At 32.8% G+C, this 16,958-nt stretch overlaps 1 non-coding gene across 1 annotated transcript; it reads right to left on the reverse strand.

Moving 5' to 3' along the window:
* Positions 1 to 13,224: 13,224 nt before the first annotated feature.
* Positions 13,225 to 13,331, reverse strand: LOC126016976 (U6 spliceosomal RNA). The gene has a single exon (XR_007498657.1). It is a non-coding gene; the product is annotated as a U6 spliceosomal RNA (small nuclear RNA).
* Positions 13,332 to 16,958: the final 3,627 nt, after the last annotated feature.

Below are 16,958 nucleotides of genomic sequence, written 5' to 3' on the forward strand. Positions count from 1 at the left end.
CTATACAGATGTACCCCAAGTTGATCAGAAAACCGAATGCATTTGGCTTCATTCAGGGCTTACCAACTGTGTTATTTCTGACACTGTTTTCTTAACAGCTGTGCTATCTCTGACATTGTTTTTGTCTCTTATTTGACAAGTTTTCTCTATTTTGATTAAAAGATTTGCCCTTATTTTAATGCAACGTATGATATAAAAATAGATGGGGATAACATAGACTGAGAACAGGTCTTCAGTAGAAAACTTATCACTGGGGTAGTCGTGGAGTAATGGAGACATTTAATTGATGATCAAGGGAATTGCACAATTTGGTATAGGCTGTGGTGCTGGGATGTGTCGTGCATGAAACTCTATCAGTAACAGAATTGTAATCTGTAATCACTGATCTTCATTTATTTGAAGGTAAGGATGCACAAAGTTTTAGAGTTTGCATGATTTGACTACAAAAGGAAAACAAATGATTAAAAATTACAACTTTGGGGTCTGGAGAGATAGCACAACGGTAGGGAGTTTGCCTTCCTCACAGCTATACCTGGACGGACGGTGGTTCGAATCCCGGCATACCATCTGTTCCTCCGAGCCTGCCAGAAGTGACTTCTGAGCAGAGAGCCAAGAGAAACCCCTGAGCACCCCCGGGTGTGACCCAAAAACAAAGAAACAATAATAACAACAAAATAGTAATAATTACAACGTTGGTGCATTGGGCATGCTCCTTTTGGAGAAACTATAAAAGCAAACTACCCATTAAAGAAAAATAATATGATAAAGGATAAAAAATTAGTATCACTCCACCATATAAGATTGATGAATATGGAACAAACACAGGCTTCCCCAGGATGTGTATAAGTATTAGGCTGATTATTTTGCTCTGATTGAAATTTAAAGCCAGATAGACAAAGCTGACAGTTTTCTTCTTTATCTCCCAGGAAGCAGGAAATCTCTGCGCTTTGGTAGTCTGGAAAGTCAGAGATAGTCCTGTAATTTAATTACTCCAGATTAGAGTTTACATGAGGGTGAAAGGTGTTGTGTTTGTAGGTAAATCCACTTAATTTTACTTAAATTTCAGTTAATTTTACATTTCTTTATCTAATGATTCACTCCAAACATTACTATTTCTTGATGGTCTAGAGTCCCAGGGGTCCTCAAACTTTTTAAACAGGGGGCCAGTTCACTGTCCTTCAGACCATTGGAGGGTCTGACTATAGTAAAAACAAAACTTATGAACGAATTCTTATGCACACTGCATATATTTTATTTTGCAATGAATAAACAAAACAAATACAAATACAATATGTGGCCCACGGGCTATAGTTTGAGAACCACTGGTAGACTCTAAATGGAATGATCACATACTAAGTATTGTTACTTTATATTGGTACTTTATATTTGAGCCTCCTTGCCTGTGCAATTAAATTTTGCTTTTTTTTTTTCATTTTTCTTGCTACCTTTCTGTGTGACTATAATTATTTTCCAACTTGTACAGAAAATAAACTGCCTTCAATCCCTGGCACAACTTGACCTTTAGTACTCTGCTGATGTTCCTTCAAGAACAGTCAGAATGATCTCCAAACCCTCTGGTCTATATAAATGGGTCTAGAACTTCGTGTGTGTGTGTGTGTGTGTGTGTGTGTGTGCGTGTGTGTGTGTGTGTGTGTGTGTGTGAGAGAGAGAGAGAGAGAGAGTGTGTGTTTGTGATATATATATATATTACATATATAGAGTAAAGGAAAATCTGTTATTTATATATGATTGAACATTTAACTAAAACTAGTGGAAAAGCTTCAGAAGTTATATCATTTTCTAAGAAACAAGTGATAACTGAGAAAAGCTATGGTTTTATTTGCATCTGGGGTGAACATGTATTAATTTCACATAATGATCTCCTAAATAGCTTGCAGTATCTTTTAATTTAGGAAAAGTACCTCTATTTCAAAGATTTCCTGTTGTAGTTTATGATGCCAGACAATTCTTTTGCATTTGCACAGAACATTAAAATGAGTGTCCCAAATAAAATTTTATCTTAAAAACAAGTAGTAATTATATAAATGCTAAATCTTTCCCACAGCTGTACCTTTGATGGCACAATTATTTTGTCAGGATATTTGCTGGACTGACACTAAGTAGTTGATTAAAGTGTAAAGATCATAATGAATTCCTTTGTAATTTGAATTTTTATAAAAGACAATAACAGTAGGACAGTAAGACTACTTTTACATATGAAAGAGATCACATTTTGTCTCTCTATTGATGAGAAATTTATAACTTCTGGTATATTTGGCTAGCAGAGAAGGGCTGAACAGCATGGACTTGATAGAGAGAATGAGTTGCATCAGTAGAATTATTTTGCCAAGCAATTGGAACAATTTACAGACTGGGAGCATTGCAAAGTGTTGTCATTCTGGGCAAGAGAAACATCTATCATTTCCTACACAAATAGAACACTCTGCTCAGTATGTTCCAACCTTGGCTCTCAATTCCCAAGATAAATCTAAGCCTGTAAAGTGTCAAAGATAGGATATAAAAGAAAGTTTAATAAAGATTTGACAATACATTGATTAGTTAATTAACCTGGGTACTCAGAGACTAGTCCTTTAGAAAGAAAGATTAAAAAAAAAAAACCCAAACAAAACCCCAAATATGAAGAATGTTTTTCTTTTATTTATAATGCTTTTCATCACCATTGTTTGCTGTTGGCCCACACCTGGTGTAATCAAAGGCTATTCCTAGTTGTTTTGTAAAAATTACTCCTGGTTCTGTGCTCAAAGGTCACTTCTGGCTGTGCTCAACTGATTACATATGGTTTCAAGAATAAAACTGAAGTCAATGAGAAGCAAGGTAATCACTATATTCCTTGCGCTGTCTTTCAAGCCCAATGCTTCTCCTTCTGGATATAGTACATAATCCTTCATTTTGTTAATAATAACAATTTTATACCTTTTCCTAAGTTGTCAATTCTTTTGGAAAATTGCTAAAACATTTAAAAAACACAATTTAATGTGGTCAAAATAAATCAATTGTTTATAAAACATAGTTTTAATTGCAAATCAACTGTGTTAATAACTTGTATGCAACCAAAAAATCCTCCTATATTTTGAAGTTAGTTAACACAATGAACAGAATATTTCAGTTGATTATGATTAACTGTTTATTCATATATGAACATTGGTACAAACTATGCAACTTGAAGATACATACTTGATCTTTAGCCATTTCTTTTCTTAATATCATACTCGGAATACTTACTATGTGATTCCCAAACATCATGAGTGGTTCTCAATAAATATTAAATCAAAGTAAATTTCTGTATGTGGTCCCATAACTAAAATTAGTTTCTTGCTAATGCTATAAGGATTGTCATTGTTTTACATTTAAACTTATACAAACTAAATAAGAAAAGTTCTTTTAATTCATTTTTGGATTCTCAAATAATGTATTTTGTGTTATCATCATGAAAATTATCAAAAGAAGATAAACTACTTAAATTTTTTCCAAAGAAGACAAACATAATATGATGCGCAATATCATTAATTATTAAATAAATTAAAGCAAATCACAAGTTATATCATATTACAATTTCACTTCTAAAAACAAAGGGTAACAAGTTGTGATGAGAATGTGGAAAATTCTGTGATTATTATGAGTGACTATCAGAAAGAGTTTAGTTTAAGGTATTCGATTAGTATGCTACAGACCCTGATTTAACACATATGGCCCCCAAGTACTGACTGAAATGAGTCCTGAGTACTGAGACAGGATTAACCCCTGACAGAAATGAGCCCTGAGCATATAGGAGTAACCCCTGCTTATTAAAGGTGTGACAAAATACTGCCCTTCAAAGATACATAACAATAAAGTTTATAAAGTCATGAAGTTTCAAAAATCACAAAGAAGAAGCACATTTGTTTTGTTGAAGCAAAACTTTTACACATGTAAAAAGATACAAAATAAATAAATGCCATGAACAATAAAAGTGCGCAACCGATCACCACTTAGTGACAACTGGCTAGCCACTTGCAAAAAATGGAACATAGACCCCGAGTTAACATCATGTACAAAGGTAAAATCCAAATGGACTAAAGGCCTCGATATCAGACCCGAAACCATAAAATATATAGAACAACACATAGGCAAAACACTCCAGGACATTGAAACTACAGGCATCTTCAATTTGGAAACTGCACTCTTCAAGCAAGGGAAAGCAGAGATTAACAGATGGGAATATATTAAACTGAGAAGCTTCTGCACCTCAAAGGATATAGCGCCCAGGATACAAGAGCCACCTACTGATTGGGAGAAACTATTCACCCAATATCCATCAGATAAGGGGCTAATCTCCAAAATATACAAGGCACTGACAGAACTTTACAAGATAAAAACATCTAATCCCATCAAAAAATGGGGAGAAGAAATGAACAGACACGTTGACAAAGAAGAAATACAAATGGCCAAAAGACACATGAAAAAATGCTCCACATCACTAATCATCAGGGAGATGCAAATCAAAACAACTATGAGGTACCATCTCACAGCACAGAGATTGGCACACATCACAAAGAATGAGAACAAGCAGTGCTGGCGGGGATGTGAAGAGAAAGGAACTCATCCACTGCTGGTGGGAGTGCCGTCTAGTTCAACCTTTATGGAAAGCGATATGGAGATTCCTCCAAAACTGGAAATCGAGCTCCCATACAATCCAGCTATACCACTCCTAGGAATATACCTTAGGAACACAAAAATACAATACAAAAATCCCTTCCTTACACCTATATTCATTGCAGCACTATTTACCATAGCAAGACTCTGGAAACAACCAAGATGCCCTTCAACAGATGAATGGCTAAAGAAACTGTGGTACATATACACAATGGAATATTATGCAGCTGTCAGGAGAGATGCAGTCATGAAATTTTCCTATACATGGATGTACATGAAATCTATTATACTGAGTGAAATAAGTCAGAGAGAGAGAGAGAGAAAAACGCAGAATGCTCTCACTCATTTATGGGTTTTAAGAAAAATGAAAGACATTCTTGCAATAATAATTTTCAGACACATAAGGAAAAAGAGCTGGAAGTTACAGTTCACCACACGAAGCTCACCACAAACAGAGATGAGTTTAGTTAGAGAAATAACTACATTTTAACTGTCCTAAAATTGAGAAGGTATGAAGGAAATAGAAAGCCTGTCTAGAGTACAGGTTGGGATAGGGCGGGGAGGAGGGATATTTGGGACAGTGGAGATGAGAATATTGCACTGGTAATGGGTGGTGTTTTTGTACATGACTGAAACCTAAAAACAATCATGTATGTAATCAAGGCGTTTAAATAAAATATATATATTAAAAATGACTATATAATATCTAACATAATGAATTACTAATATCATTGAGTCTGGCGTACCTAGTATGTTAGTAGTGTACAGATGGATGAGTGAGGGGCTTGAACTACTCTATATCAGTTCTTTTATGTTTGGATGATCAATTACCATCAATGATGTAGAATAAAAAATTAAATAATACATTGATTAACACTTTATAAGTTTTAAAATAAAATGAATCAAACCAGATATATATCCTGGGTAGAGATGCACTGGGTCATTAAGACGAGTAAGGAGACTTCTTGTGACAAGCATGGGATTTTTGTCCTTCTGATAATAAAAAGATGAGTTTCTTGTATAGTCGATGAGTGTTTACTGATAAACCACACTTAAGAGGTTCTCCATCTCAGATACATGTTCTAATTGATTGTAAGAGAGAAAGCATGATTATTTATTTGTATAAGAAAACTATAGATGACTGAGAAAAACACAAGAGTTTCTTTTCATCATTTTGTCCTTACTGCTCTTAACATGAAATAGTCTACTTTAAGTGATGAAAACAGATATCTTGAGTATGACATAGTTTCTCTTGACCTTCATTTCCTACACAAAGGTGACAATGGGAAAAAGTCCACAGCAGGTACGTTGACAAATATTTGACACATTAGGGGCCGGGTAGGTGGCGCTGGAGGTAAGGTGTCTGCCTTGCAAGCGCTAGCCAAGGAAGGATCGCGGTTCGATCCCCCGGCGTCCCATATGGTCCCCCCAAGCCAGGGGCGATTTCTGAGCACATAGCCAGGAGTAACCCCTGAGCGTCAAACGGGTGTGGCCCAAAAACCAAAAAAAAAAAAAAATATTTGACACATTAAAGGAAACTAATCCCACAATATAAAATATAAAAGATATAATACACATGGCAAAAAATCTATTAAGCTACTGATAACAAAAAAATCAATGATATCATTAAATTTTCTAGGGCAGGATGAAATACGAAAACTATGTTTTTAAAAATATTTTAGGGCTCAAAGACGTTTAAGGAGTATATGAGCAATAACCAAGCCAATTCATATAAAATATGCTTTTATATTTGTTTTATATATGCAAAACAAAGAAACAACAATTTGTAAAAAAAATTCAAATCCAGAGTGATAACTTGATGTAAAAATTCATGTGATCTCAATGATTAAGTCAATAAAAGGAAATATTAATATAAATGTATAGATGTATTTTAAATCATTTCAAAACTAAACTTAGAAATATTTAATAAAATAGTGAAATATCTAAGCCTATTGATTTATAATTTTAAACATGTATTTCCTATACTTATTTTTTTTACTGTCTGTAAACAATATCACCAGAAGTGATTAAAATTTAGGTATCAACTAAAACATATGAAATGTACTTTTGCTTGATCAAACCCATGCTGATATCCTGTATTGATAGGTTAAAAGTGCAAATAAAATAGTTTTGCTTCTTCAAAATATGAAGGGTAGATTTTTGTTCCTGTTAGTACATGTAAAAGAGGAAAGAAATGCAAACAGTTTCAGATGGCCATGGAAAATCTTCTATCACTTAATTTATTCTCATTGCTTCTGGCCCAGTTCTGTCATTGACTTGAAAGACTTTTCATATAAATGACACTAATGCTCTTTCACACTGAGTGTTGGCAGCTCACATAGGAATTTTATCTAGAAAGTTTTTTTTATCAACTTTTGATATGTTTCATATGAGAATGGCAAGTGAGTTCACAAAGAGCTCTTATTATCCTTAAAGAATATAAATAATTTAATTACTGTTTAAATAAAATTAAATACAAATATATAAGTTACCTCATGTAATTTTAAATCATGAATTTTTTCATTTTTTATCTTCATACTTAACATAAGAATTACATATTTTAATATATGTAAATATATGTAAGTTTTAGAGTCACATTCATTAGTGCTCAGGGTTTACTCCTGACTTTCCACTCAGGAATCACTCCTGCCAGGTTCAGGTTATTATATGGGATTCCAGAGTTTGAATCCAGATTATTTTTCTGCAAGGTGAATGCTCTACCTGCTGAACTATTCTCTCACCCTCCCTATAGAAATTTGATTAGTGATATTTTGTCAGGAATACTTTAAGTTTATTCCTGAATTGATTTAATATGGTTGCATTTTAATTTTCAACAAAAAGTAAATCAACTAAATATTAAAATATTAATATTAAAATATCAATATTAAAATATTGAAACTTTCTACTTATATTTAAAAATATATTAATTCTTACATTGTATTTTTATCTCAGATCATTCATTACTCTAAACTAATAAAATATTACAAAGCATTTATATAATACCTTACTTGTTTTCAGCTATGATTTGAATATTGACTTATGGCCTCCTAATGAGAGACTAAGTATATTTTAAAGGCAAAATAAGAAGAATAGTATAAAGTAAAATGATTTCTGAAATTAATTGGCAAGATGTTCAACTTATATTTAGTTGACTCCCACATTTAACTCAGCTCTAACTCATTATTTTTACATAACTGTGTATAAAAACTGAGAATAATTCAGAAAGTTTGTAAACTTTCATATGTCACCTTTAGTGTCTATGTGTTGAACAAAGTTTTTATACCCAAACTACAGAAAATAGTGAGCTGTTTCTTACGTAGCCACTATAATCTTAATTAATTTCAGCATCCAAATGAAAGTTTCTATGTGTCTATAGAAATTCCAAATATACTGACTTCCAACCATACCCCTTCTTAAATTCAGTCAAAGATTTTTCTCTGTGTAGTTTTATGCATTCATTGAAATATTTTATCATTGTTACTCTCTTAACCTTAAACAACTTTTTATAAAAATTTGTCTTGGTTACATGATCATAAAATACGGCACTTAAAACCATAAGCTATTTCGAATTATACCACTGTTTTTTTTTTTTTTTTTAGTTTTCACAAATTTTCTTGTTGCTTTATCATTTTTAATTTTTCTTCTTTTTTCTTTTTTTTCTTTTTTTTTTTTAATTTTTTTTATTTGTAATTATGAGAACAAGGATGCAAAGAAAGAGGACAAGGTAAAGTTACAGTGGAAGGACAATACATAACATAATTCTCAGAAGTCCCCTTGCTGATATCCCAACTTTGAAATTTCATCCAAAGAACATTAAGATTGTAACACACTATAATATTTCTTAACAGCACACAAGGCAATCTAAAGCCATAAAACTTACATAACTCCTTAAACATTACAGGCATAGCATTTTTTTTACATTTCCATATTCATGCATATTAGCTTAAGTTGACCTCAAATCTTAACTGGGTTCTTTTTAAGGATTAGAGTCAAAGGAGCACAGCAAAAATGGTGTTAGAGTGGCAATTGTTGTTTGCATAGGCCCACCAAAATATGAGGGACATGGAAAGAAATAACCTTGGCCTAAATACAAAAAGACCCGACCCCTGAAGGTTCCTGGCACAAGACCAACTCTAGGCTCCAGGCAAGCTAGATCGTCCAATCCAAGTATACTCAGGTGACTTCACTCAAATTTATGACATAGCTTTGATTATAATGTTTTTCCTACCATAAGTACTACCATATTTTCCGGCATATAAGACGACTTTTGAAACAAAAAAAAGTCAACCGAAATTCGGGGGGTCGTCTTATACGCCAAGTAGATCCCCCAAAAATGTTTCAATATGCTGCTAAACGAAAATTGTCTGAATATTGCCACAAAATAAATTTTCCAACTCGATCCTGCACCAATCACTGCCAGGCTGCTCGGACCGCCTCTCTAACTCAGCCAATCCAAACAGACTTTTTATGCATGCTGTACCCGAATCTACACTGTAAAAAGCCTGCTCAGATTGGCCAGAGTCAGAGAGGAGTCTATTACAATATAACCTTTGGACCTTTGCTTGGTGTGATTGGCTCACTGTGGAAGATACAGTTGCAGCATAGGAACATTCTGTCTTATACATAAGCCTAAACCTATGTTTTAACTGTAAAATTAGGGAGTCGTCTTATACGCCGGAAAATATGGTATGTTTTTTTTTCTCGGTGACTATATTAAAAACTGTGACATAACAATAGTGTGAAAATTGTGATTTATTTGACATTTTTTGAGTTCCTTTTTCTTTCCACATTAATGAAACTCAACTTCCAGAGAAGTTCTCCTATCTAGTTAGTTCAATGAACATTAACAGAAAGCAAGCAGAAAAACTATTATAATTTAAAATATTAGTCTTACACTTCAGTTTAAACTTGTTATTTTATTGAAGTGCCATTCAATACTAAAATTTGGTGAGAGGTCATTCTAAGTGATTATTTTCAAATGACATGAGTATTTGGTGTAAAAATCACTGGAAACTTTGTTTATATCTCTGAGAGCAAAATATTCTCTATGGTAGCTAGAGATTGATTAAAAGTTGAGAATTATTTGTTGACTTCGACTCACTTATCAAACATAAAGTCTTAAACATCTTAAAATCTAGTAAAGTGAAGCTAGAAAACTTCCTACTGTCCTCTAATCTATGAAATTCAATAAGTCATTTGCATTCCAATAAATATTAAGAATAGCAACTTCTTTATTTTATGCTGTAAGCTACATAGGATTCAAAAGAAAGAAAAGTTAGGAGACGAATTCTCACCTCACCTATACTATAAAATAATATTATGTTCCCAAGTTTCTTTTCTCTTTCTTGGGTATCTGATATTAGCACTCTCTTCCATATAAGTGGTTCATCTCTACTTCAAAACAAGATTCACCAATATGTTATGGAGTTGGCTATATGAATGAAAAATTAAAAAGTAGGGACCAGAGTGTATACAATAGGGGACATGTTAACATCTTACCTACTAATGTCAATGAAACAAATGATTTAGAAGAATCAACCAGAATTTGAAATGATTAATTTTTAAGAGTTTATAACTATAAGTGGGACACGATGTCATTTTCTATGCTTTGCAGTTTCTACTCAACATTTTAAGATTTATCTTCAACCTTAGTTTCAAAGATATATGAAACTAGATTTCAGCTATGACTTCTGTCTGTAGCACCAGGAAATGTGCAAAGTGGAGACAAAATAAGCAAAAGCTGCACAAAGTGATGCTTGAGACATCTCTGTGCAATTCTTGCAAGCATCATGATTTGTGAGTTCATGCTTCTCACTTTATTTCCCTTGAGTTTTCTGTCCCCATTTTATTTGCTAAAGAGATTATAAAATAATCAATACATGTACAACCAATGTTGTTTACTTTAACAGTTAGGATGTTTCATTCAAAACCAAGCTTTTGAAGAAGTTTGGTTATGCTACCTTTCTATACTAAGTACAACAGTTGTATCTTGTCTCCAAAATTCTTTAGTGTATTGTATAGATATCATGAAATTTACTTGTATCTTACAGCCTGCAGATAAAATGCTTTTGGGGGAATGTAAACAGAGAATAGTGCATTTGTTTTTCATAATATTTAAAGACTTTTACTTGACAAAATTATGGGCAAAATGCAAAATTACGTTCAGTAATAGTTGGTAGTGATATTAGCACAATTTTAAACCAGTATAGAAATTAAGTTGGTATTTTGCTTATCTTCTAATGTTCAGTGCAAACGTTTTTAATGCTTTTATTATATCCTGAGTAGATTTTATTGTTTTAAGTCCTTTAACAATTTACATTGATTTCCATGTGCACATGTTATTAGATTTCACTGCAAATATACATTTAAGTCTTTGAATTGTTCAGAGGGAAGTGTGACTTCTCTATCACTTATCAACAATATTCAAGTTGAGTAAAGTTGGTAAGGTAAATCTAAATTTCTTTACCTTCTCCTAAAGAAAAAATATTTTCATTCAGCTGTTTCAAGCATATATATATATATATATATATATATATATATTCATCTAGATATGCTTTTAATTCAGTTAGAAGATATAGATATAATTTTAAAAATTGACTATAGAGGTGGGAGATAAATGATATATTGTGGGCATAAGCTATAAACCTTGCATATTACCAACCCCAGTTTAATTCTTGGCATTGTATAAAACTTAGTAATGTCTCCAGAGCAGAGAGCCAGGAGTGCCCTGACCACTGCCTCTGGGTCTGAAATATGCCCCCCCCAAAAAAAAACATTAAAAGTGAATGATAGGAATATTAAGGTAACATTGGAGAAACTAACACCTAAAGTTATTGTATCATTTGTCATTCCTTCTCAAAACAACTGTTCTTTTTTTTTTCCTATTTTCTGTAACAAGAAAGGTGGCTAAAAGTTATTTAGGAACTATGTATTCCATCTGAGTTTTGACACAGTAGAGCAATTTAAGTCACTGAATTTCAGATAACCATTACTCTTGCTATAGATGCTGCAATCCTTTTCCATGCTACTCAATTTGGAGCCCAATTTATTTCCTTTTTCTTTTTCTTGTTTCTTTTCTTGATTCTCTCATTTAGTGTTCAGTGGTTTGGAGGCCAAGTTGGCATATTCAATGTAATATTCAATCCACCTTAAGAATGCAGTGAAGCTTAGGTCCTGTAGGTCCTTAGGATCACCAGGGTTATTCTATTATGATCACGTGGTCACCAAAACTACACCTGCAGTTCTCAGGAGACCTTCTGCTGCTAAAAAAATGAACCCAGGTTTTTCAAGTGTAATTCATTCAAGTATCACTTGGCCCTCATTTTATTTCTTTTCTACTACAACTTAGTTGAATCCTTAAAAAAAAATTCTATAGTTGTTGAACCTTGAAGTTAGAGGATTATAATAATTTCTACGATATCCAGTGACATCTCCTGTTAGGTTTGTCAAAAGTTTCTATAGGAGTATTTCCTGATTATAGCCATGCTTGATTAAAACCTGGAATTGAATACCTTTCCAATATCTATAAATTTTTCTTGGATATAAAATAAACAAAAGTAGACCTTGCTGGTAATGAAGATAATTATCATCATATAAATTCACTCAAATAATGCAATTGTAATTTTTTGTCCTTTCAAGTTTAAATCCTGTAATGAAGGATTTCCTAGAGGATAGTTTCAGTGTTTAGATCAACAGCCAAACATTTTATTTTCCTTTCTTTTCCCCCATTCCATAGTGATTAACTTCCCAGGTCTCTTTTTTAGTGGATACTTAATAGGGCAAGTCAGTCCCAAGCCTGGGACATATTTATGATGGTTGATGGAAACCATCCTGTATATTTTCACAATTAATGTATATTGTGTTAAGATAATTTAAAAATATTATCAGTAAAAGTATATTTTGTATGTTAGGAATTTCTCAATATCTCTGTTCCCCCAAATAAGCTTCTATTTGAAGAATATATTATAACTTTTTTGTTACTGTCCCTCATGTTAGCTATGGAGGTCAGTTATTTATCATAACTCCCTTGAAACTATCAAAGCAGTCTTTTCAATTTCTATAAATAAATTATAAGCATATTCATATTTGACAGGTTAGGAGGAAGATGCAAGCTGTGCCTTTACAAATTTTGACTAAAACTTTTCAATCTTTGGAGAAATGAAACGCTGTTTACTTAATACATAAGATTTCAGGAAATACAAAATCCAGTTGTGAAATCAACATACAATAATTTAGCCAAAAAAGAGTCTGTGATTCTACTTTTCTCCATATTTTTCCAGTGAAGTCTTTTGAATATGGGAGTTATATCAGGGATTCAATGTTTTTAAAGAAACAAGAATGTTTTTTTTCTCATAAGTCACACTTAAGTAAGTATATAAATAAATATATTTTATTTTTTATTTGAAAATAACATATTTGTCTGTCCAAAAATTATAACATGTTTGCAATTTACACTGATATGTTTAATGGTTAATTAACACCTTTTTATTGATTTAAAACTTAACCTGTTTTCTCCTAGTAATTCTTTGTTTCTAGAGTCATTTGGTATGTTTTCCCAGATAAAACTTTTTTTTTAATATGGAATGCTTCATGAATTTGTGTGTCATCCTTGCGCAGGGCCCATGCTAATCTTCTCTGTATCGTTCCAATTTTAGTATATGTGCTGTCGAAGCGAGCACCCAGATTAAACTTTTAAATAGGTAGAGTTATAGTGACCTTCTAATGTGCAAGTTATTCTATTATTATGTCTTTAAGGTGTTGTATTTTAATTATCAAGAATTTCAATGATTTATTTTACTGACTAAAACTGGTTTTTAATTTACTCTTGCTTACATATTTTTGCATTTAAATTAGGATATTTTTAATTTTATATTTTCAAATGATTGGATCCCTTCATTTTATTAGTTCCTTATAATATACTTCTTTGATATTTCATGATTATCCTGCTCTTGAGAACCTGCTCTGATAATGTCTTATACTTCTATTTAATATAATTAATTTTAGCATCATTCATTATATGAATACACTTATAATAATTATGTTAATAAGTTTACTAAAACAAATATTTGTGGTTATGGTTTTTCAGTTTCAGTAAATCTAGCTTTATCCGTTGTATGATTTTAGGTGACTTCTAGATACCTATTTGGTGAGGGATTTATTTGTACTGCCATACATATTTTTTGTTTGAATTTACTTTAAATTATATAAAGATTTTAGGTTCCAGATTTACCTTAATGATAGGAAATTTATCTTGAATATGAGAGGTCCAGGGGTCAATTCCCATCAAAAGAAAACAAGCAAAAACATTATTTTCCTCTCTAAGACCTGTTCACATTAGTTACACATGGATTTTAATGTAAAGGACTCAAATAGCTGGATCAATGTGCCTTGATTTATGTGGTATTGGATTTGGTCAGTAGTTATAGAGAGTGCTTAGATTCCATTGAGTGTGAGAGATGATATACTTTTGTTCACTTTAGATGATCTGCTTGCTTTAGTGGCCTTTGCCTATGAGAATGTAATAACTACTCTCTTGAATTATTATGGGTGAGCATCGACCTATTTCCTGAATATTCTGGATTTTCTCTTCTCTTCTCTACTCTCATTCAGTCCTTCTCTCTTTCCTTCCCTTTCTCTTTCTCATTATGTTTTCTTACTTTTATGTCTCCTTTTCTTCTAGCTCTTCCCTGATTATCTTCCATCATACATTTCTTTTTGTTTATTACACTTCCTATCAACAACCACCTTGATTTACCTCAAGTTAACATCTGTAACTCCTACTTGCAGAATTGTTAGATTTCTCTCAATTCCATTTTCTAATGCTATGCTATGCCCAGATAATTCTAGCAAACCTAGGAAGTAAGTGTGGTCCAAAGTTTCACTTGTTTGACCTTTTCTAACCAGATGTCCATTTGAAATGGACCACATTTGAAATGGTGACATCATGTATTCCATACGTATATTTTTATAAAATAAATTGATAACTACTTTTGTTACAATTCAGAGTATAGTGATCTTTTATGAAAATGAAGCTTAGGGACTTGACAGATAGTATAACATGTAACATGTTTGGCTGCCATACCAGCAAGGGTTCTCTGACACCAAGTACAGTAGCCTGAGAATTGCCAAGTGATCCCTGAGCCAGAATAAAGGACTGATTACAGGTGAGTGTGGCAATAAAACAAACAAGAAAAAAATGGTAACAGATCTATAGCTGAGAGTTACAATACATGTCTCATGTTTTACTATTCAATATGTTTTGAACAACATATATATCTCAGTACAATTTAAGTATAAACATATATACTATATATACAACATACAATATATTATATATGCTATTATGTGTTAAATATAACCATATGTAGTCAAATTCCTATTTTACTGATATCCAGTGGCAGGAAACAATTTTGCCACAAAATTTACTTTGTTTCCATATTTGAAACGAGACTATTCATAAGGACAAAATGAATAAGCATTATACAAGTTAAGATAGTATAAAAGAAACAAAATATAATGACTTCCTAAGTGTGTTATAAATGTACTTGAAATTATCATTGATGTAATTTTTAGAATTAAGTAGATCTCTGCAAGAGTTGATAAATAATGAGTTCATTTCCATTTCAAAGGAAGAGCAATGCTTAATACAGCCAAATTGTAAAAAATGAGACTGCCTCATGCTGACAAAGATGTCTTATATAGTGCATGTTTTCTTATATTCAGAATCAAATGAGCCCAGTGGGCTATGTTGCATATTTATTATATAATTTCTGAGTTTTTCATTAGGAATGGCATGAAGGATGTATTGAGAGAAAATGATCATAGACACTAATCTTATAAACATTGGAATACATTGATTCTTTTTTAAGCTAAAAATGTTAGTCTCCAATTGTCCTAAATAAATGTCTTAATTTTCTAATGTACATGGACTATTTTTGTTTTGGTTTTGGGGCCACACGCTGTGATGCTCAAAGGTTACTCCTGCTTATGCGCTCAGAAATCAATCTTGGCTTGAGGGACCTTATGGGATGCTGGGGATCGAACCAAGGTCCTTTCTGGGTCAGCAGCTTGCAAGGCAAATGCTCTACTACTGCACTATTGCTCCAGCTCCTAGACTATTCCTAGACAATTATTGTTAATAACAATCAGACTGTTGTGTTCTTACTATAATCTTGGGAGGACTTATCACACTTTCATAGATGCCAGCAAGTAAGAAGACACATTAAAATTATTGTGATAACATACTTGTGAACAACAATAATAGGAAAGAGATGACAGAACAGAAATTGCATGGTGAGATTTTATGGACCATATTCAACTGTGCTCAGGGTTACTCCAAACTTTGAGCTCAGAGGTCATTCCTTGTGGGACTTTAGGGAACATATATATTCAGAGGACTGAACCTGGGTTGTACTCATGCAAGAAAAATGCCCTACCTACTATACCATCATTTCTGTCCCAAGAATTTTGTTGTTGCTTTTTGTTTGTTTGCTTGTTTTTAGAGCCAAATGTCGTGGTGCTGAGGGTTTACTACTCCTGGCTCTGCACTCAGAAATTGGGTCTGGCTGGACCATATGGGATGCTGGGAATAAAACCATCAATAGTCGGCTTTGTGCAAGGCAGACACCCTACCACTATGCTATCTATCAGGCCCCTCAGGCCAAGATCTTTTAATTAATTTGCATAATTTTATTTATATTTATTAGTGAGATCTAAACAAATTTGCTTTAAGATTCAAATACAGAATAAAAACAAGTTGACTTTCTCATCTTTCTAGTGTTGACTTTTATGCCTATCAAAATGGAAGACTGATGAGAAAAAATATACTATAGAAACTTGGTAAATGTGTGAGAATAATGTCAAGTGATATTAATCATCAGATTTCTTTTTTCATGAAAGTTTAAAAAATGTGGTTAAAGTAATACTGATTGGGTGCACTTAATGATATTACTTGCTATCCTTATAGCATTGTACTTGTAGTAATTTTTTGTATTATAAAAAAATTGAAGCTCTTTTTTGGGAGGCTGAGGTCACATCCAGTGGCACAAAGGAGTTGCTTCTGGCTCTGCACTCAGAAATTGCTCCTGGCAGGCACAGGGTACCATATGGGATTCCAGGATTTGAGCCACTGTTCATCCTGAATCGGCTGCTTGCAAGGTAAATGCCCTACTGCAGTGCTGTCTCTCAGGCCCCAATTGAAGCTTTTTGCATCATTCAAATATGTGATATAATTGAAAATATGTTGGCATAGTTTTATCTATTGGGAATATACCTGACAGTTTTCAGGGCTGATTCCTGGCATTACA

The sequence above is a fragment of the Suncus etruscus genome, chromosome 8 (assembly GCF_024139225.1).
Source record: "Suncus etruscus isolate mSunEtr1 chromosome 8, mSunEtr1.pri.cur, whole genome shotgun sequence".
NCBI classification, from domain to species: domain Eukaryota; kingdom Metazoa; phylum Chordata; class Mammalia; order Eulipotyphla; family Soricidae; genus Suncus; species Suncus etruscus.